Source organism: Castor canadensis, chromosome 1 (genome assembly GCF_047511655.1).
Source record: "Castor canadensis chromosome 1, mCasCan1.hap1v2, whole genome shotgun sequence".
Classification (NCBI taxonomy): domain Eukaryota; kingdom Metazoa; phylum Chordata; class Mammalia; order Rodentia; family Castoridae; genus Castor; species Castor canadensis.
Window position 1 is genome coordinate 129,537,692 of NC_133386.1, and position 21,777 is coordinate 129,559,468.

General features: G+C 41.2%; 2 long non-coding RNA genes across 3 annotated transcripts in view; one reads left to right on the forward strand and one right to left on the reverse strand.

The window, feature by feature from the left end:
• Positions 1-21,777, reverse strand: part of LOC141425621 (uncharacterized) — a 55,641-nt gene that overhangs the window by 23,765 nt on the left and 10,099 nt on the right. Inside the window, exons 2-3 of one of the 2 annotated variants that reach the window (XR_012450626.1) lie at positions 9,213-9,348; positions 8,056-8,144 (exon numbers count right to left, since the gene is read on the reverse strand). This is a non-coding gene — a long non-coding RNA (uncharacterized lncRNA). Of the gene's footprint in view, positions 1-8,055; positions 8,145-9,212; positions 10,003-21,777 lie in introns of those variants that run through there. The other variant, XR_012450624.1, reaches the window with a different exon arrangement.
• On the forward strand, positions 546-19,803 carry LOC141425620 (uncharacterized). Its single transcript, XR_012450623.1, has 3 exons — positions 546-1,171; positions 1,846-8,348; positions 16,979-19,803. It is a non-coding gene; the product is annotated as an uncharacterized lncRNA (long non-coding RNA).

A 21,777-nucleotide genomic window follows, 5' to 3' on the forward strand; every position in this document is an offset into this window, starting at 1 on the left:
GTTAAACTGGAAAATGATAGGACTAGGATTCAAACCCAAGTCTGTCCAACCTTGATGCCCAAGAGACTGTTCTCTTCATACTGCTGCTGTTCTACAGAGCAGCTCGCATGGGGATTAGATCGGCTGTCCTCCAAGGTTGAACAAGGTCTCTTTCAACACTGAGGTTCTAGGTCACAGATCAGAGCACACAGAACAGCAGCAATTCCTTCACTCTTTTATCCAAACACCTGCCACTGAAGTTTGTCTCCAAGTTCCTTAGGGAGACGATTCCTTTACCATTGTCCCTCATTTAGGGAGAAAGGCAGCTCATCATTTAGGGATGGTGGCCTTTGAGATTTTGGCTAACCTGTGTAGTTGAGCTCCTCAAGTTTGCTGATGGGATCTGTGAAGATTTTGGGGAGCTGGTTTGTGAGGTACTGTAGTAGTAGTAGGGTTTTACAATGCTGTAATGAACTTTATGATGTGACTTGATTGTTTCATGTAGCCTCATAAAATGAGCTGGAGGGTGATTACATCACTCCTTCTGTATTCCTGACAGAGAAGAGGCCTTTTTAGTGCTTGGAATATTTCCTGATGTGCCACTAAGACCAGCCTACTTTTCCAATTGTAATAATGCTCTGTAATAAATGTAGAGACAAGAAGAAGAGGTGGGGGGAACCATTGGCTCAAGTTGTTATACTACCATTCCTAGGAAAGATGAATGACTCATGTCAGAACAGAGTACCAAAACTTTCAGAAACAGGCCTGATTAGCTTGGGCAGTAAATTAATAAACCAGCTACACAGTTCTTAGATGGCTGGGAAAAGTTTTGTTGTTATAGCAACTCTCCCATTGAGCTTGTTCTGCTTATACAAGTTGTCAGTTTCTGTCCCAACCCCAAGCTACCTAAGGAGGAGGAGGCTGGGCCTTGTCCATTCCTTATTTATAACTAGCTCTGAGTGAGGGGGAGGGACCAACAGGCTTGACTCCTGTGCAGGAACTTGCGCGAGTTACATCCACAAATGCCTTGGAAGCAGCCAGCTGGCTGCATCCTTTTCCTCACATTCCTGGGTTTGTCTGGACTGGCTGGTGCAGTTACCAGAACATACTACATTGGGATTGTAGAAGAATACTGGAACTATGTACCCCAAGGAAAGGATGTTACTACTGGGAAAATTTTCACAGAAGACAAGTGAGTGAACTTGGGGTTCTCACAGACTCCTGGGTTTGGTTTCTTTTTGGCTTTGAATGGGAAAGCCTTTATTTCTTGTGTAATGGGGTAATAATGGGGTAAACTGAGACCAATAGGAGAGTTTCTCTGTTGCTTTAGGAACCATAGCATGGATGGATCTATACTTTATAAGAGAAATTCTTAGCTCCACATATTCCCTGAACCTTGTCTGTGAAGACACATATTCACAGCCAGTTATTTTGAATAATAGCTTATTCTAAAAAAGAACAATTTTCACTAGCAATGTCTAGGGGGTTCTGGACTCTGTTTAAAAAATAATGGCAAACTTAGGATGAATATTTGAGAATTTCTAAGTACTATTTGCTGTTAAAACTGTTTTCTTAGTTTTATTTTTTAGAGTGAAACTTCATAATTGGAAGTAATTTGCTTTAAGGAGTTATGTAGGGGGGTTGGCAATATTTAAAATAGGAAGAAATTGATATTTTAAGAGTTTCCTTGTGTCTACTTAAAAATGGCTTTTTGCATGGTGAGAAGTTTGTTCATTCATTCATTCTGAGGGCAATTTCCTATTTCAGAGCCCATGGCTTAGTTGGGTGTGATGGTGCTGAAGTGTCCAAAGCCCCTGGTTTTTAACTTTTGCAGAAAATAGCTCTTGATTCTCCCCTTCCCTCCAGGGTTTGGGGCCTTAAATATCTTCCATCTTTCATGATGTCACCTTCTGGGTCTAGAAGCTGTCATGTGTATTTTCAACTTTGTGATTCGCAGAAGACACATCTGAGATGATTTGACAACCACTGTTGGGTAACTGAATGCTTGCTTCTTTCCTGATAGGCAGAGCCCATTACATTCAACATTCACATTCTATTTCCAAAACATGAGGTTAGTTGGTAAAATTCAGGAATGCACAGGGTCTTCCAGCAGTCTTTAAGAGCCAGGTCCCCCTGGAGGAAAGACCTAAGATGCAGTTGCTTTTGCTCCAGAGCTGCCTGCCTTTCCAACAGCAAAGGCCGCGTAGACATGTTTTGTTTATAAACAGTGATGGTGCTCCTGCCAACCAGCCTGCCAAGGACTTTTCCTTATGTGTTATACTGAGAAATTTAATATCTGTAGGGTTATTTCCAGAGAAAACTCTCGATTCCTTTCAACACTCCCCCCCGCACCTCAGCAACAGTGGTGGTGGTGGTGATCTTTACTGTGACAAATTATGTGACAAAACTTCAATAGCCATCTCTAAAAATAGAGCTCCATTGCCTCAGAGAGGGGTCGGTAGAAAGGGGTCAGCACGAGCAGCCATAGGATGTCAGAATGTCCAAAACATGTACACTGAGCAGAGTGAGTACAGTCTTCAAGCTAAAAGTGCTATTGGGTTGCCTCTCTGTAAAAGTGAGTAAAAAACACCGAAATTCAACCTTTTTCTTAAAGTGTCCATGTCCTTTAGTTGTTTATGGGCATTTATTCTGAACCAGGAATTCCACTCGGGACTTTTAATGCACTACTTCCTGCAGATGTTACTATTTCCTTTTCACAAACCAGGAACAGATGCTGGTTAAACACGTGCTGGAGTTTACTGGGTCAATAGCTGCACCAACTCATTGTCTTGGCTCCAGAGCCCACGTTTCCTCGGTCTCCTACCTGTTTCTTGGTAAAGGGGATTCTTTCCCATTGAATTAAATTCAGTTTTGGGGTAAGCCAGCAATTCCAGTACTTAGAACTTTCTAGAAAGTCCTAATTCTTACCACAGGTACATTTAATCTCACTTGACAATCTTCCTGGAGAAATGTTGAAAATAATCACCAATGGTCTGTGACTAAGCTGGCTACATGGGTTTGTTCAAAACCCCAAAAGTGCTTTAAATATTCAAATACTTGAATACTAGTTCCACAAAGTTGGGTACAGGAAGAAGTGAGGTGATTTCTCTTGATCATTTCAGCCAGAAGACAGTGCTTTGAAAAAAGTACAATAAAATGTGTGAAAATTCTTATGGTGAAAAAGAAAATAAGCATGATGGAAACAGTTACTTTAACATAAGATTAGATGAGATGGGTTCACAAATGCTATGTTCCATATCAGTGGATCCCTGGTTTTGGAAGACGGTGGCATGCTAAGATATCTCACCCATAGATATCCCCAGACATTTCTTCTGGTATGCAGAAGGACAGCATTTGTGTAGAACTCACTGCTAACTCTTGACTTTCCAGTTCTAGAAAGATTTTTGCAAAGGTGATGAAAGGAGAAATGACCTACAAATGTTTAGTACTAAGGATCCCAGGTGAGTCCACAATGTACATTAGAAGATTCTAGTAGTTGTGGCAGGTGGCTCAGGGCAAGCTCCTCAGGAGGTTTGGTTGTAGTAGGCCGCCAATCTTGCTTAGAGTCTACAGAATACATATTTCAGGGGCACATGAAGATGCTGTGATGGAGAGCCATATAGAGAGTTCAGTCTGTGTGCTCTGTGTTGTGCCAGGAGAAGAAAGGAACCATCTTTAATGATTTCATCATGCCTCGACTTCCTTCAGAATGAGTGACTGCATTCCTGACAATCTGCTGTTTTGAATATTTAGATTTAGGCAAATGCCTGATATTAGAGGACTCAGAGAGTCCACTGCGAGTGGAACTATCTTGAAATAGTAATCAAGAGACCTGACTCTAGCTCTTCATCTCCCTCAGCTTGCTTTGTGATCTTGAACATGTCATACCATCTCCCTGAATATCACTTTCCTTAATTTGTGTAGCAAGGCAGCTGAAATATCATTAGAAGTTACTTGAAGTACAGTTTCAAAGCATCGGAGATAATTTTTGAAACTGAATGAAAAAAATCTTACCTGACTTGCCAGTTCTAGAAAGATTTTTGCAAAGGTGATGAAAGGAGAAATGACCTGCAAATGTTTAGTACTAGGGATTGAAGCTAGAGAAGACCTAGGAATGATAGTGGGGATGTGACAATTTTTGGAGTATTCTGTATTTCTCTTTAGCTATACTTTTTTTTCTCTGTCCTTTAAGAACTATCTCTAATTCTTTATTTCATGCATAAAGCTTTTCCCTACAATGCTGGTTCATTCTGATCTTTTCTTTGCTAACTTGATTGGGGTCTTTATCACACACTTGGTTGAGGTATTTTTCTTCTGTCTGCATTGCTCTCTAAATTGTTTGAAGTACATCAGTCATCTCTGATGTGGAGTAAAAACACCATGATGACACAAGAGAAGGTCCAGAAATATTTAATAACCCCTCTTCTCTACATTGAACTCTGTCAATGAAATATCCCATGGAGGATAGAGCAAAAGGCCAGACATTTGAAATCACTAAAGCAAAAATGAATCACCTTTTAATTTAGTTGTTCTGGTTGCTTTAGATTTGAGTAAAGGCAATGGGGCAAAAACTAGGAGAGCATGAGGGTGAGTGTCAAACTTGAACTCATGTAAAAACATTTGGAAACCACAACTTGGCATTACAAAGACCTTAATAAATCCTAATTCACAGGGTGAGATAGGAAATAAATTGAAAACATTTGACCAAGACCATATAGTAGCCAGATGGTTCAAAATTTAACTTTCCAACTTGGTACTTTTGCTTGATCTTACTGTTCAAAATATAACTGAGTCTGTGTTCACTAATATTTCCTTGAAAGTATAGGATTTCAGAGTTAAATTCTATTTAGAAATAAATTCTTCAGCTAAATATATTCCTCTGCCTTCTTTTCCTCACTGGGCTTAATGAGGACACCAGGCTTCTTTGATTTACCTGGGGATGGTGTCAGCATTTTGATCCATTCATGCCAGTAAGGCTTAGGCTCATTAAGTCCTTAATTAAGGTGTGACTGTGCTTCAGTGGTAAAGCCTGGTCTTTAATGGGACCTGAGTGGGGTCACTTAGTTAAAGCCATAGTTTTCACCTTAGACCTCATGAATTAACCAACATACATGCAGGCTTCTTCCCAGTAAATGCAGGTTTTTGTGAATGTTCTCATGGGCAGAACTGTCCTTGGAAATGAGTGAGGCTGACCACTGCCCAAATCCCAAGTTTGTAGGGTCTGTTAGAGTTTACCTAACCATATTACCACATCAGTCCAGTTGGTGGGAAGTTTTCAGTGCTCCCAAGGAAGAGGCCTTATAATGGACCAGGAGGGAGAGACCCATATTATCTCTGTGAAACAAGAGCCAATTGAGGGGAAGCAGGTAGAAGATAGAGAGGTTTTTGTAAGCTTTGAAATTAAAGGAAAAGACATCATCTTATTAGTGCTTGGTCTTAGACAAATTATGACTTTCAAATCTCAACTTCTCTCATATCCATGTCAAACATCATGGGATGGGGCTTAGGTACTTTCTATTTTTCTGACCCAATCATCCTTAGCATGTGGCTTCTTTCCTCAAAGATGTTTACAGTCATAAGATGACTCTTGGAACTCCAATCATCATGTCTATGTTCCAGAAAGGAAAAGAAGAAGGGAAAAGAACAGGCACAGTTTCTGCTGCATCAATTCTTTAAAGGGTTCTCATGGAAACCCTACCCAACCAATTGTGCCCACATCACTCTGGATATGCATAGATGCAAGGGGATTTTAAAATGCAGCTTTTTAGTATGTGCTTTTCTGTCCAAAAAAAAAAAAGTGGGATTCAATTCTGTTACTTCTAGGGGAGCATGAATAATAATATAAGACTGCTATCAGTCCTTGCCCCTCCTCCTACTCCATTCTCCTGTTTCCCACCAGTCACAAGCAACCTCTTGGTCCCCATCTTCCTTTTCCCTCCTCTTATTACAGGGCCCTAAGATCTTGATGGGTTCTGGAGAATACACAGATAACATAATAGCTAAGTGTCCCCAAGTCCTTACTATGCTCTAGTCATAAACCATGTAGAAGTCAATAATCTTCTGTTCATGGTCAAGGGACCCAGGAGACATAGGGAGTGTTTTCTTAGCCAGCAGCATTCTATCAGAGGCACCAAAGCACCTACCTTTCTTGTGAAGTGTGGGGCTCTAGCATCAATCAACAAATTTAGAATTCTTGCTCCACTTACTAGGCAAGTAATTGAATCTATCTTTGGTTCACTTTTCTTATAAATAAAATGGGGATAGTGATACTTGCCTCAGGGCTGCTGTAACAAATGGTTACAAACTTATTGGCTTCAAACAAAAGCTATTTATTTGCTTGCAGTTTTGGAGGCAACAAGTCTGAAATGAAGATCTCATGCAGGGCTATAACTCACTGGAGGCTCTAGGGGAGTCTCTAAGAGAGTCTCTGGAGTTTTGGGATGGTTTCTAGCATTCCTTAGCTTATAGCCACTTCACTTCATTACCATAATAAATAGTAGGGGTTTTGTTTCAAGGGGTTTGAGAGAGCAGTTTTGTGGGGTAAAGTGGTTACTTTTCCCCCTTTTCTAAGAGAGCTTTACCAGAAATTATAACTGCCACTGACTGAGTATCACACCTCTTCTCATTTAATCCTTATGATGGCTCTATTGTGATCACTGGCTTACAGCAGAGGAATCTGAAGTTCAGAGAAATTGGGTCACTTCCCCAAATGGGAAAGCTAGTTCTCTTTTTCCTTCACTGCACAGATGTGTTTTTAACACAAGTTCTATGTGTTCTGAGGGGCTTCTGTGGAGATGAAGTGTAAGAAGGAAGGACCAAAGGCATAGCTGGTGCCAGGGAAATAAGGAATGCTTGAAAAATTCCCCATCTAACTAGGGAAGGAGTGGCTTCTGAGTTCTCGTGTGTAATTCTGTCTCCACCCTTCTTAGCCAAGTGGTACTTTTCTCAACCTGGTTCTGTTTTCTCCTCAGTGAGCAATATCCCTTCTCAAGCTCAGATGACTTTCTGTGTCCTTATTGTGACTACAATGATCTCACATGCTTGCTGTGCCCCACCATCTTCTGACATTACTTCTCAGCTCATCTTTACCCCACATCCCATGCCACCAGACATTCGGGATCTGTACAACATTGTTGGCACTTAACATATGAATTTGTGTTTTGCTACATGTATTCTCCAATGCATGTGGTTTGATCTCCCAACCAGATGGTAAGTAAGTCTCTGGAGTTCAGGGACCGAGATTAATATATGTTGGCCCCAGTTTTTAGTTTCATGTCCCATAGATGCTCAACAATTGCTCCATGGTAAATGATGGGGAAACATCTCCGTAAAAAATCCAGGAAAAGGGATTGCTGATGAGGTGTACATACCTGGTGAGTTACAAACTCCTCAGAATCTTGCCTGGACAATGGCACTGTTCAGATGATCTCCACAGGCAGGCTCTTTCTGACCCTGATCAATTTGTCCTTGGCAATGTGACGGACTAAATCCCTGCTTTCCCTTTAAGAGAGTTCTTAATGTGAATCTTCCCAAGTCTAATGGATTCCTTTCCAGCAGGAAATAAACACTTCCTGAGCTTGAGTCAAAATGTAGCAATGCAGGCAGGAAGAGTAATAGATCTGCCTCTTCCTGTGGCTACTCTGTAAATAATGCTGAGCAGTGCAGGTTCTCTGCGAGTGCAGCTCCCTACACATGGCTCCCTTGAGTGACTCCTGTCCTGTTTCTTGGGCAAGAGTTGCACCTTCTAGTACTCATAGGAACAGAGCTTCTTTCCTACTGTTTCTAATGTATAATGTGTTCTCAGAGCTAGTTTGCTGCATAGACTCTAAATAAACAAATAATTTCCCCCCAAATCTGCTCTTTCTCTTTTAATTCTCCACTTTCTTTTTTCACTTTCAACATTTTTAAATCAAATAGTTAACTATGGTTTTTATATTTTGCTAAATATGATAGAAGTGTGATTTCCAGACATGGAGGCACACTAGAATTGTGCATTCAGAATTTGTCAGGTTATGTGGGAATAACAAACAAATCCCAAATTTCTGGGGCTTACATCACAAAAGGGTTATTTCTTACCCAGTGGAGTTCACGTTACTGTTGCTCTGGGCACTCAGAATTCCTAGCTGCTTTGATCTTCAGGCTTCATTCTCTTAACAGGAGGCTTCCTGGTAGCCAAGAAACAGAGGTATAAGGACAAGTAAATGTCCTGGCCCAGAAGTGAGTCCTGTCACTTCCACTCATAGCCCATCTGCTGGAAACCCCATGGCTCCAACTAATCACAAAGGCAAGATCTTTGCACTCTACTTCTGCTGGGATGAAAGAAGAAGGAGATGGCAAGTCCTGAAAAGCTCTACCACAGGAATCATTTGGTGAGCTTAGGAAAAAGCTGATGGCCTTGCCATCAGAAATTCTGACTCAGTTGCCCTGAAATGGGGCCTGGGAACCTAAATATTTGGCAAATGTCCCTCATGACTCTGATGCAAATGATACATGGGTAGACACTTGAGAACCACTGCTTTAGAAAACCTAATCCCTGTTGGGGACAACTATTAGCTATTTAGGTGATAAGACTGACACATGTCTAGCAATGTACAAAAGAAGACAATGCTAAAATATGCAGCATATGCAATAAGTGTTGTGGGACATCAGTGAGTACTTGTCCCTCCAATGCTCCATTTTTGTCTCTTGTTTGGGTGGCTTCGGCAGACAAGTCATGATAACAAGTGCACTCCTGGAGGTGATGGAGAAGTCTCAGGCAGGGGTGGGGTCAGGTTAAAAGCAGCACTGTGCATGTGAGAGTGGGAGCATGAATGTTCAGCATGCATTTGCAGGTGTGTATGCTTGTGTGTGTGTGTGTGTGTTCATGGCCTGCATCCTGCGTGTGCTGGGAGAACAGGATAGAGAAGTGGGTGGGGCTTCCCTCAGAGCCTGCTGGACTGACCAGGACCTATGAATAATTCATTATAGCCTTTTGCCCATCAGGCTGAGTTCAGATAACTTATCAGTGATTGAATCTAATCCTTGCTCTGTCACTACCTTACTGGGTGACCCAGTGTCATCTATAAAGCAAGACAACTGCTGCCTACCCTGGTGATAATTAGGCAACTGCATATGGCTCATTTCTTACTCTGCTTTTCTCCTCCTCTTTTTGATCAGAAGTTGTATTCATCTGCTAGTTAGCCGAAGACTAAAAAGTAGTGGTTTAAATATATTAGAAAAAATTTTTTACTTACACAAAAGAGATCTAAAGATAGATATTCATCAGGGTCCAAGGTTTTTTTCTGGCTTTTCACTCGACCATCCCTAGTGTGTGATCCTCTTCTTCATTATCTCAAAATGGCTTCTGGAGTTCCAGTCATCACGTCTTCACTTCCGTTATGAATAAAGGGGAAGAGCAAAAGACAAAAAAGGTCTCTGCCAGCTACATGGAGAGAAGCACCATTGAGTGGCTTCTGCTTATGTACCATTGTCTAGAGTATATTACATGACTGTCCTAAGCTGCACCTGAGAATGATAAATGCAACAGCTTCTGTTACAAAGTTAGGGATCCAAACTTAACCCCCCTTCTTTTATAAGGGGAATGTAGGCCTCTGCCTCAAAGAGCAGAAGAGAGCCAGCTCTTGCTCTTGGGCAGACACACAGGCTCAGCCAAGAGAACCCAGGATGTACACAGATGGGCCCAGGACCTCAGTCCCATTGCCTGAGTGGGGACTTGCAAGGCAGAGGCTGTGGAAATTCTCTTTCCTCCAACTTAGGGAGCAGGTGCTGTGCTCCCCACTCGAGACGAATCCCATGAAATCAGGAGAACTGATTTCAACCACACAGCTTTGTTTTGAGAGGTTAGAAGGTGTGTGAGAAAATGTTGGCACCTCAATGGCCAAACAGCGTGGCCTTTCCTAAATAAAATGTGAGTTTATTATCCTTTTACTATGAAAATGAGTCATAGGAACAAAGTAAACAACCCGTAGCAGAAAAGAAGATGAACAAGAGTAAACTCATCCCTTTTCACTCCTGCCTGTGGTCTCAGTCCTGTGGTCCAGAGGCTACACTTTCTTTGCTTCTTGGCCACTTCGCAGGTGTTTTCTTTGCATATAGTTATATATTTAAACACACACATAGGTGTACAATACTCTTCATAGTGCTATGCGATTTGGTGTATTGGTGCCTATATGGCATAAATATGGTATCCTGCATTCACTCAGTCACTGGCTGAACAACACTTCTGTCTTCCACATCCTTGCTATTACAATCCTTCTCTGACCCTTGAAACAGGAGTCTTGTTTTGTTGGTCCCATTATGTAGATTGGAAGCCAGGAAGCTGAGAGAAGGGAGAGCTTTGCTGCCTCTGGGAGGTCTGGCCCTGTGATTCCGGGAGTACATGTCCTTCTCTGGACAGTCACGTCCCTGGCTCTTCCACAAGGGTCCTCAATCTATGGCTTCCTCTTCCATCCTAGTAACTTCCCCTGCTGACTTCACATCAAGCGTAGGGAAGGATTGACAAATCCGAGTGACCTGGGAAGGTTAGTAATCCGGTGCCTGGGCAGATAAATAGTACAGGATTCACTCAACTGATAACTGCAAAAGTACTTGTTCAACTCTTACTTGGAGAAGAGGCTGGGGAAGGGAGGAGACCTGCTAGTAGAAGCTCTTAACCTCTCTTTGGCTGAAGCACAAAGGAGTCCAACCTGCACTACACTGGACTGATCCTCCTTGGAGTGGGTTTTGGTAACCACCTGAGATTAGTGGATTACAGGGTTTGGACCTTCCCTACCCATTTCCCAAATGCCATCTCAAGAAGCTGATCAAAGTCTTCTTTCCAATCCTGTACAATCCTCGCCCTGGAAGAGTTCTGGAAGTTTTGATTCTCTCCACCTTCAAAGTCAATTTCCTCTACCCAAATGATGTTTCTATCTCACCAGTAATATTCTAGGACCCTTTAGTGGTGAGATCCAGCCAGTTCACATCTTTGGCTCAGTAGAGGACTCCAGAAGGTTTGCCAGACTCTGAGGCTAGGATCAGTTTTATCAAAGGGGCTTTGTTGGGCTGGTGGAGTGGCTCAAGTGGTTGAGCACCTGCTAAGCAAGTGTGAGGCCCTGAGTTCAAATCCCAATGCCACCAAAAAGAAAAAAAAGGAAAATCAAAACAAATCAAAGGGGCTTTGTTGTTGGTGGGTTTGACCTGGTATATGATCATGTTAGGTGGTCTGTTTAAGGCTGGTAGAGAGAAAGAGAGTTATAATCACTTTTTAGTGTGACTTTAAAACCTTGCTGTGCTCTACTTAAATGCTTTTCTTTTTTAATTTTGCTGCTCTGTAAGCTTTATCTTATAAATTACAGAAATGGAAGGTGACTGTAAACCCTTCTTGTCAGTTTTTGGAATGCAGGCCTAGAAAACAAAAGTCTATAATGTCATGTGTTAGATTTCTGAGACATATTCACTGGATATTTTCTGATGGTCACAAATTGTACCCAGGAGCCAGGCATCATTGGAAAAATGCCTTGTGTAGTTTGGTTACAAGGGGAACCTAGTAAATGAACATGGGTGGATTATTCCCTAGTCATTGCCACTATGAGAAAACAGCTCAGTGTGTGTTCTTCCAGTGAGAGGTATGTCAGTTGTGAGACAGCCACACCCAAAGACCCTGAAGCCATGTGCTGCCATCTGCATAGAGCAAGAAGAGCAACTATGCATTATGTGGGCTCCTAACCCCTCCTCCACTACAGATACCTGGTATAGATCACATCATTCTTTTGATCTGGTTGATCTCAACCTTGATTTCTTTTTCTAAGCAATTGCTACCAACAGATCAGTTTTAGGAAAGAAGATAAAACCTGATTGCCATCCTGGGCCTAGATAATCAGAATCAAACATAGCAACATAGGTTTTTCTGCAATATAGTTTGCAAAACTATTCCAATTTTAACTTGTCAATCTAGGGGCAAATTCATGGGGTTTTTGTTTGTTTGTTTTACTTTTCAAAGCCATTAAGTACCAACTCTTTCAGTCAATTTGCAATAGAAAAGTAGGCAGTAGGAAATAGAAAATTAGGCTGAGCATTAATAATAAAAAAAGACATTTGAAGAAGTTTTATCTTCAATAGGCTCACAAACCAGAAATGTACACATCTTACCTCAATGCATTTTGGAAAACGTAACATAGTAGTGTATGATCAGAGCAGTGGGGTGGGTGTGAAGAGAAGGGAAAAAGGAAAAGTCTGAACTGAGATTGAAGGATGATTGACAGATGGAGAAAGAAGTCACTGAGACACATAAAAAAAGAATGTACGGAAGTCTTGGAAAGCTGAAAGGATGTGGTGTGTTCCACAAAGAGTGCAAGAAGCATGAAGACCTGGAAGTTGGGGCAAAGAGAAAGGAAATGAGGCTGGAAAGGAAGCTGGGGCTGGCTGCTCTGAAGAAGAGCCTTACTGCTTTGGTTGAAACTCTGGATGCTTCTCTCCAGGTGCCTTCTCCTCCATCTTCCTCAATGATTCTTCTATGATTTGGGAAGTGTCCCACTTTCTATTTCATCACAAGATGGATTCCTAGCCACTTGCCGTGTTAACCTCTTACTCCATCATCCTGAGGAGTCTGCAGGATAGGTGAAGTGACCATTCATAGTTGAAACTGCTGGGAGTTTTGTAGTAGGAACTTCTTCGGTGCTTGTTTCTGACTCACTGGTGAACTAACATCTGACAATCTCTTTAAGGAAACCATCTCTAGTTTTTTTGGAAGCCTCCAAACCACCTCTAGGTTTTGGACCTTTGGGGCTTTTCCCAATCTTAATGAAGCTAATGAAAATCCATTAGTTGATACTGAGGACATCAGACTTGCTGTGACTCCATCAACAAAGGAATGTTTCTGCTTGCATACAGAGGAGAGCTCTTGGGAATAGATGACATTGAAGTAAAGGGAGATAGTGAAATTTGCCAAGCTGGCCAAAATTACCCAGACCAGACCAGGCACATAGATACCATGTCTGGGTTATGGGGAGTGAGAAATTCAGCTGAATCAGATTCCAAGATATAAAATCCCCCAAGTCAGGCATGAAGTTAAACAGAGCCTTGGTTAGGTATAGTGACTCAGTATCCATCTGTGGAAACCCAGTATTGAGGGCTTGATCCACTGAGCAGAATCTGATGGAAAGGAATCATATGAACAGGTATGATGAAGAGAAGTCAAGGGTTTCCATCAAAATTGTCCTAAAACACAGATTTGGTTAAATTTCCCTGATCAAGAATCTTTTCCTTTTTTATTATTCTCTTTTTTTCCCTTTAAAGCTTCTTTTTAAAATTATTATTCATTTATTCACATATGCATACATTGTTTGGGTTGTTTCTCCTCCCTGCTCCCCTCCTCCTCACTCTCCCTCCTCCCCCTCTCTTCCAGGCAGAACCTGTTCTGTGCTTTTCTCCAGTTCCATTGAAGAGTAGAAATAAGCAACAGTAAGAAAGACGTAGCATTTCTGCTGGTTGAGACAAGGACAGCTATACAGAGAGATTCCTAGCATTGCTTTCGTGTGCAAATGTGTTACAACCCAGGTTGATTCATCTCTAACTGATCTTTACACTGGTTCCTGATTCCCTTCTCATGTTGACCTCTGTTGCTTTTAAGTTTCTGTATTAATTCCTTTGGAGTGGGTACATCAAATGCTTTCATGATCAAGAATCTTTAGAGAATTTTAATTGCAAATATAATTATGCCTAAATGTGTTAACTCAGAACTCAAATTTCTCCAGAATTCTATTCCCATCAAGTTTCCTGGCCATGCAAAGCTGCTTTTGGCTACCCAAAGTGACTGCTAATCCTTTCATCTTGACATCTTGCTCAAGTTATCCCATCCACTTGGAGTGCCCATCACCTCTCCCTCACTCCTAAATTCCCCAAGCATGTTATTCTGTTCTTAGAATTCTTAGCCGTCTCTTCCGTGCAACTATCAATGTCTTTGTCTCTTCCTCTTGAACGTAAACACACCCATTGGGGGAAATATCTTGCTCATTTTTGTATCCTAAACATCTAAGCCAACACCTTGCATGCTATCTGCTCTTGAAAATCACCTGAATGGTCTTCAAGATCACCCTGGAGCTGAGGCAGAGGAGATGTGTGCAGGAGTCACTGTTGAGGCAGAAAAGAGCCTATAGCAATCCAGGGCTTTACACTGGTCCCTGTCTGGAGTGGTCATGCATATTTAAGGGCTGGTCTCAGTGTGGGAACACAGTTAAATGTAGCTACTGACTTTATTTGGGTTCAAATATCTACCTCAGGTGGTTCTATCTTTGGGCAGAATAGAAATGTGGTGAGGTCTGTTAAATGGATCTGTGGATTTACAGCTCCACCTGTTAATGTCTAGGGCTGGGGCCTGTTATAAGACAAGAATATCTGAATCAGGCACCTGCTTAGAATTCTGACTCAGAGAGAAGAGACAAGTCAAAGGGGATCATTGTGCCCTGTGCTGAGAGGGATGATGTGGAGAAAAATTGGTGCAAGACAATCTGGAGGAAACAAGGAGATTAGAGCCATCTTACAAAACTTCAGACTACCATGCCATAGGTGAATCTTTTAGGATATTCTAAATCTAACTAGTCTAGCCATCCTAGAATGACCCTAATATTCAACCTGGAATGACAGAACTGAATGAGTTGCTCATCCTGGCACAGAGTGAACTGCCTGATTACTTGGTTAAAGATTTTGGGCAATACCCTTTAGGAAAGGTGGGGATAATTTTTGTTGGAAAGAATCAGAAAAGAAAAATAAACAGAAAGAGGTTGGGGCCACAGAAGAATAGAAAAGAGAAATGCTGGGTGACATCTGATAGGTATTTGACACATTTTTCAAAAGAATTTGATGAATAATTGAATTCTTAGAAGTGAATAAAGGAGAATAGAAAATATAAGACATGGGAAAGGAAGGCCAGATGTGGCAGTGTACGTTTGTAATCCTAGTACTGGGGAGGCTGAGGCAGGAGGAGTGTGCATTTGAAAGCAGCTTGGGCTACATAATGCAACCCTATCCAAAAAGAAAAAAAGTGAGAAAGGGAAACACAATAAGGCATCCCCACGATGATGGAAGCAATTGGACTTGGTTAGAGTGAAGAGGTAAACAGCAAACATCAAGTGAGCAAGAAACAGACAACTCTTGGGCCAACTATTCCTGGGCTAGTCACTTGGTTGTCAGAAGCTCTGGACCTACATCCCCAAGTACACAATCAGAAGATCCTTCAAAGAACCCTAGAGTTCCTCACATTGAACCCATTATCCACCTGGACCTGCCCCTGAACTAATCACTGAACTAATCTTTCTGTTTGGGGGGATGAATGACATCAACTCTCCAGGTCTGGATCATATCCTCTCCTGACAATGATATATTAAGAGAACTTGGTGTGCTCATAGGTTAGCCTGGGTTACCTGCTCCATCACTGCAGCTGGAGGGGGAGCCCATTCAAAGCACACATAATGAGAACGGGAGAAGGATGCTGGTTTTGTAGAATTCCAAAATGTCTACCATATAAGCCTTTTCCTTCTTCTTTGCTTAGGTAACTTCTCTTTGTTCTTTGGGAGCATATCTAGACATTGATTCCTCTAGGCAGACTTGTTGACCTGTCTACCACTTCAGATTAGAGGCCCCAGAACATAGTTTGTGTTCTTATAACTTTCCCTTCCAGAATGGGAGATCTTTCAAGCAGGGGACTTGTGCTCTTCTCTGAATCCCTATTACTGAGTTTATGGCCTGACAAAAATAATGCTTGTTGAATGAGAGAGTATACATGCATGTACACTTGCAGGAGTGTGTCACAAACTGGGACTTGGCTTCTCACCCCCAGGCAGGACCCAGCTACACTGGGATGGCTGCTTTCACAGGAGTGGTGGAGCTTTTGCTCAAGCAGAAGCAGTTCTTCCTAGGTTAGAACTCTGTGCTATGCATGCACACTGAGTATGGCAGTGGGCTTTGCCTTCCCAAGAGAAGCTAGAACAGCCACTGCAAAGAGATGTCACCAGTACTGCTTTGGTCTTAGGCTCCCAGATCCCACCCACTAAGTATCCCCTTCACCCTGACACCCCAGGAGGACATCAAGTCCTAGAATTATGTTTTTTTCCACATCCATCCATTTCCTTCCCCTTTCTGGACTCTTACTAGTCTCTCTACCCCTCATCTTAAAATTTGCACACCACAGCTATGAGAAAGGTCCTTAAATACCAATTATCATTCAGCTATTTTATGAAAAACCCCAGTGAGTCCTCAGGCCTTCCAAGAAAAATTCTAAATTCTTCAATCTGGAATTAAAAATTTCATTATCATCCACCCCAAGAATTGATGTGTACCCACATTTTCTACTCTTCACCTTCTCAGTTCAGTGCCTATCCTATAACCTGCTCTCCACCCTGCCAACATGCATGTCTTCCTCCTCATTGCCCATGCTGTTCCTCCTTCATGTGTTCACTTTCCCTTGTTATCCAAGCCTGCATCTTAATGCCTATGTTTGTCATGGAATATTTTCTTATGTCTTTCTCCCACAGTAACATTTTTATTTGAATTATTATATTTCTAGAAAAGCAGAGCCTGTATCTGTTGCATCAATCACTCAACTAACAATCACATATTACTTTGTATAAATTGTTGATTTTCCCATGATTAGAATAAAACCCTTTTGTCTCCCTCACAGCACCTAGAAAGTGCTGGAAGGCAGCAAGTATATGATGTGTTTGTGCACAGCATGTTAAATGAAAAGGGACAAAAGAGGGGTGTGACTTTAGAATTCTTCGATTTTGTTTTAGTTTCGCTATCGATACTATGTGTGCCTTTTCACTTGTCACTTAACTAGCTGAGACTCATTTTCACATTTGGTAAAATTTTCCAGAATATTCTTACCAGCTCTACAGAGGTAATGGATTATGGTGAACATCAAATTAGAAAGCATAATATAAACATTTTATGAACCCTGAAAGGTAAGCTATTGAGGTTTCTTTTTTAATCCTCAATTATAAAATATTTTCCTTCTTACTTTTAGACTTGCAACCTTATTTCTCAAAAGAGGGCCCAACAGCATAGGTGGCATTTACAAAAAGGCTGTTTGTAGACACTTCACAGATGGGACCTATTCCACAGAGATCCTCAAGCCCCCCTGGCTTGGATTCCTGGGCCCCATCCTGAGGGCTGAAGTGGGTGATGTGATCGTCATTCACTTAAAGAACTTTGCTTCCTGACCCTACTCTTTGCATCTACATGGCGCTTCCTACGACAAAGATTCAGAAGGTAAATATTGATTCTCTGTTGTTGGGACTTCATCTCTATTTCCTAGGCCAGGTAACTGTCAGTTATAATTAAAGGGGTCACAAGTGTTCATCTGTCTTCTTTCTCTCCCTATCTTTATCTATCAGTTTCCTCCTTCTTCTTCCTCCTTTCTTGCTCTGCTTTCTGTTGACACAGAGTAGGGTCCTGGGCTCCCTTGCCATGTGCCCACCATGCCCCCAGAAGCACACTTTTCTTCTGGCCCTCAGTGGTGCCAGGAAAGCATGCTGGGTGAAGAAAAGCCTGCTGCTGTCACCAGTGGCAGCCTGTGCTGTGGGGCTGTGGGTGACTGTCTCAGTGTGTTGCTCTCCACTGCTTGGTCAGACTGCTGCTTGCAGCCCCGTCCTCTTGCACGTATCACAAGAGTTTCAGTGGGGGTAGTTTCCGGATACCTTTCTAATTGAATTTTTTTAAAACAGCATTCTTAGGCTTTTAAGATAAAAGTATTGCTAAGTATTGCACTGCTTTCTATCATTTTAACAAATACCCAAGATATATCAATTCATAAAGAAAAACAGATTAATTTTGGGTCATGGTTTTGGAAGCTTCAGTCCGTGATCTATTGGCCCCGTTACCTTTGGGCAGCACATCACAGTGGAGAGCACATGGTGTAACAAAACTGCTCACTTCATGGCCAGAAAGCCAAAAGAGACAGAAAGAGTCTCCTTCCAGGGCATGTCCCCAGTGATGTGAAGACCCGCTACTAGGTCCACCTCTTAAAAGTTCCACCAGCTTCCAACTATACCACTCTGGAGTATAAATCTTTAACATTCGGGGAAATTTTCAGGTCCAAACTAGTGGCACCTCTGTTGCATTCTTGCTCATGACCAGGTGGACTGAATGATGCTACACCTGTTTGGGGATCATGCCTGGGAAATGTGTCAGGCATAGTACCATTAACTCTGATGCAACCTACCTTCATATCAAGGAGGAGCTTCTGGGTATTAATGAAGGTCCTAAGGCAGCCAAACTTGCTTGGCAGTTGCCCCTGCCAGGTTGGCATAAACAACCAGAGGAGAGAACTCTGATGATGAACACATTGGGGTTGCTCTTTGTTCTTGCCCCTTCCTTCCACCTGAAGTGCAACAAAAACTTGGTAGTTCTTAATTGCTGAGGATGAGCACATGAAGTCATGATAGGCAAACTTCAAGAAGCTTTGTAAATATTATTGGACATGGGTCACACGCTAAGGGGAGAACACATACAGGAGGAATAGGGAATGGTAGGAAACTCAAAACATGAAAGTGTTTGATGTGCCCACTGTAGAGGAGTGAATAAAGTAATCTTAAACTGACAAGAGGTCACTATGCGAAGATGACCGGGAAGTAGTGAAGAGGTCTGGTAGAGATGAACCAGTTTGGGTTGTAACACACATGTGCATGGAAACAATGCTAGGAATCTCTCTGTATAGCTATCCTTATCTGAAACTAGTAAAAACGCTGTATCTTTCTTATTATTTGTTACGTCTTCTCTTCAACAAAATTCCAGGTTCTGCTTGGAAGCAAGGTGGGAAGGAAGGGGCAGGGGGCAGAGGGGAGAGATGGCTCAAACAATGTATGCACATATGAATAAATGAATAAACAACAAAAAAAAAGCTTTGTAAAAGGAGGACTCTTTGGTGGTCCAGGGGAAGATGGAAAGGGAAAAGAGAAGGTGTGTAGGGGAGAATATGATCAAAGTACACTGTATGAACAAATGAAAAAATATAATTAAACCCATTAAAATTTGTAAGAAGTTAAAAAAGATGGGTGTGGAGGGGAGAAAGAGTAATAAAGGCAGTGAATATGATTAAATACATTATATATATGTATGGAAAAATCACAATGAAGCCCCTATGTTGTACAATTAGTATACACTAATAAAAAATTTTTAGAAAGTTTTGTAAATATAAGGGATAAAATTTGATGCATTATCTTTAATATAGTTTTGTAAAAGCATTACTTGTATTGCAGGTAGAAGGTGAAGCTATAGACATACCTATCTTTTTAAATATAGAGAAAATAGGGGTATCTTTAGATATGTAAGTTTTGTCCTTGTCACTCATGTCACTTATCTGAGCTGATAGTGTCCTGAAAATTACCTAATCCAGTGCCACAGATAACTCTTAAAGGAATGATGTTTAAAATATAAGTAACATGCCAGGCACCAGGAGCTCACACTTGTAATCCTAGCTATGTGGGAGGCACTGAGAGGGTTTCCAGGCCAGCCGGGGCAAATAGTTCACAAGACTCTATTATCCAAACTAACCAGGGCACAATGGACCGAAGGTGTGTCTCAAGCTATAGAATGCCTGGTTTGCAATTGCAAAGCCCTGAGTTCAAACCACAGTTCCATAAGAAAAGAAGTTATATTGTGGTATGTGCTAGAATTTCATTCCTTTTTAAAGAAAAAAAAAACCCTCCATTGTATATGTACATCACATTTTGTTTGTTCATTCATCTGTTGATGGATACTTGAACTGTTTATATATTTTGAAGCAATGCTAGGAATCTCTCTGTATGGCTATCCTTATCTGAAACTAGTAAAAATGCTGTATCTTTCTTATTATTGGTTATGTCTTCTCTTCAACAAAATTCCAGGTTCTGCCTGGAAGCGAGGAGGGGAGGGAAGGGGCAGGGGGCAGAGGGGAGAGATGGTTCAAACAATGTATGCACATATGAATAAATGAATAAACAACAACAAAAAAGCTTTGTAAGAGGAGACTCTTTGGTGAGGGGAGTCCAGGGGAAGATGGAAAGGGAATGTTCCATCTTCCCTTCAATGCTATGAACATTGGTTGACCACAGATCTTTCTTAGCATCTATGAAATTCATGAGCCCTTGCATCAGAAAAACATGTATGTGAAAAAAATCGAACTTAGTTTTAAGGGGTTCTCAGAGCCCCTGAAACCATCCAGAAGTCTCTAAATGGAGGACACTTTAAGTATTGATTACCCAGGAATCCTTCTTTCTTCCCTATCTTATGTTTCTCCTTGGTTTATCTCAGAGCATTATCAAAAGTGGCATAGTAAAAGAGACCTTTTCTCTTTACTTCCTTGGTTGCACCTGTCTTTACATTAGACTGTAGGTTTCCTGGCAGCCGAGACCATCCTGGGTTGTGCCATCCTGGGTTGTGCTGGGTACTGTCCCCAGTGCCTGGCCCAGCACTTGGCATGTGGTGGTACTTAGCATTTTTCCCAGACCTAGCCTGACATCATTTTCTAAATAAGAAACCAAGACCTGAGAGGAAAATTGCACAGACCAAATTGTCACAGCTGGTTAGAGCTGAATTGGATAGACACAGGCTACCCATTTCTGGCACTGTCCCCTTCAATCTTCCCTGCTATTTTTCCCTTCCTGTGTACAGATCTTAGCAGGCCACCATGAGGCCCACCTTCCTGGGCCTGCTCTTGTTAAAAGTGGGAACAATTGCTAGGTCTTTACTTCATGTGACTTAGGGTCCTCCCTTTTTATGGGACACTTTTACTCACCACTATATACAACTTTTTAAAGGTTTACATTCATTCATAAATCTTCTAGTGAGTATCCATTAATTGCTAGATACTGAGTCAGGGGTACTGAGAAAAAAAAGATGAAATAATGATATGCTACTTTAAAAATTAATAACCTTAAGTGTAAGGGGTTTATTTTAAGGTCCCTGTTCTGCTCCATCAATCTATGTTCATCCTTGCACCAATGCAACACTGTCTTAATTACTGTGGATATATGGGAAGTATGAAATAGAGTAGTATAAACCCTTCAACTTTGCTCTTCTTTTCAAGACTTTTTGGCTATCATAAGTCCTTTGCATTTTCATGTGAATTTTTAGATATATTTGCTAATTTTTACCCAAAAAAACCCATTAGCTGGGATTTTTGTTAGGGATTAGATTGAATTTATCAATTAATGGTAGGGAAATTGCCATATGAATTTTAAAAATGAATTGACATCTTGACAATATTGAGTCTTCCAACCTATGAAATGAACATGGAATTTGGATCTTCATTGTCTCCCAACAATGCCTTAGTTTTTTTTTTTTTTTTAGTTTAATCATTTTTATTTCAAGTATATTTAAAAAAATCATAAATGGGGTTTTGTAATCCAAAGTTGAAACATTTACTCTTCATCACTTTGGAATCTGACAAGCAATTCCAGACCATGCTTTCCAAATCCAGTCTTCTTTGCTATTTTTCAGACTTCTGAGACCTAGTATTTAAAGTAATCCATTCTAAATGAACATAACTGTGGTACATTTCTTGGTAAGAGTTTTCTTAAAAAGCATCCATCAAATTCAAAAGGAATGTTTCTGTCCAAGAATCAGCACTGAGGGAAAAATATTAAACAACTATCAAGAAATCACTTACTCTTTTAAAATAACAGAATCAGTGCTGTTCTCTGTCATAAAGGAGACATGTAATATTATTGTTATACACTTTGGTAATATTTTATTCCCTCCCCAGGTCTCAATCCTACTTAATCTTTTATACAAAGTTACCATTGGTATTTACTGAATAAAAATCTTAGGTGTTATTCCAAAGAG